Here is a 967-nt window from a genome sequence, read left to right as displayed (position 1 = left end):
AAGAGGTAAAACTTTTCAGTTCCAAAGTGTGTGATAAAATGTATGTAGGAGATGCATATGAAAGGGATCAATGTAGTGGTGGATCTTAGTCTTCTGAGTACTCCACCAGCTGCAGATCTTCTATTCTTAGGCTGGGACACAATGGCTAAACCTGTCCTAGAACCAGTGTACCCAATGTTCCCGGTGCCAGATTAAGTGGTAGAATTCATGAATACAATTACCTAAGGACAATTATTCTCAGAAAATTCCTGTACACACTCTTCCTTTGTCTTTTTTTCCAGCATTCTCATATTCTCAATTCCTCGTTTATAGTAACCTTTCCATCAAAGCTGGAAATCAGGTTGAACTGTTAAGAACACTTGCAGCTTTGGTGGAGGACATGGGTTTAACACTCACAAATATCTGTGATCCAGTAAAGGCATTTAATTCCCTAATATAGCCTCAACATACATTAACCACACATATATGCACACACAGTCATGTAAATGAGCATAAAAAACACACACTCGTTTCACATACTTACATTCTAGGCAAAATGATCATATAAATAAAATAAAATAAAGTAAGTAAGTAAAGAAAAGAAAGAAAGGTAGACCTGTCTGCCTTACTAATACCATACAACAGAGACATTTTCCATCCCCGAGGAAGGCTTGGATCTTTCGTACAGTAGGCAGACCTCAGTGATCAAATGAAGACTGGGACCTGTGTGTCACCTTTCTCCACCCATGCCTCTATTTCTTCAGGTTTAAAAAAAGAATACTATGGTGGAGTTTACTTTCCTTATGCTCTTCATTCCTGCATTTTTACCCTAGTACTCCAAGATAAGAGCAGCAACCCAAGTTTCCCTCAAGTCTCCACCTGAGTCTTAGTGTTTTTCCACTGCCCAGTCAAGGGAGATCTTAGAATGTGTCCTTTAAAGGGGACAAGTTTTCATCTCAAATGTTCTCACTATATACAGGAAGGTCCA

Source organism: Rattus norvegicus, chromosome 2 (genome assembly GCF_021556685.1).
Source record: "Rattus norvegicus strain SHRSP/BbbUtx chromosome 2, alternate assembly SHRSP_T2T, whole genome shotgun sequence".
NCBI classification, from domain to species: Eukaryota; Metazoa; Chordata; class Mammalia; order Rodentia; family Muridae; genus Rattus; species Rattus norvegicus.
This window is presented reverse-complemented; position numbering follows the sequence as displayed.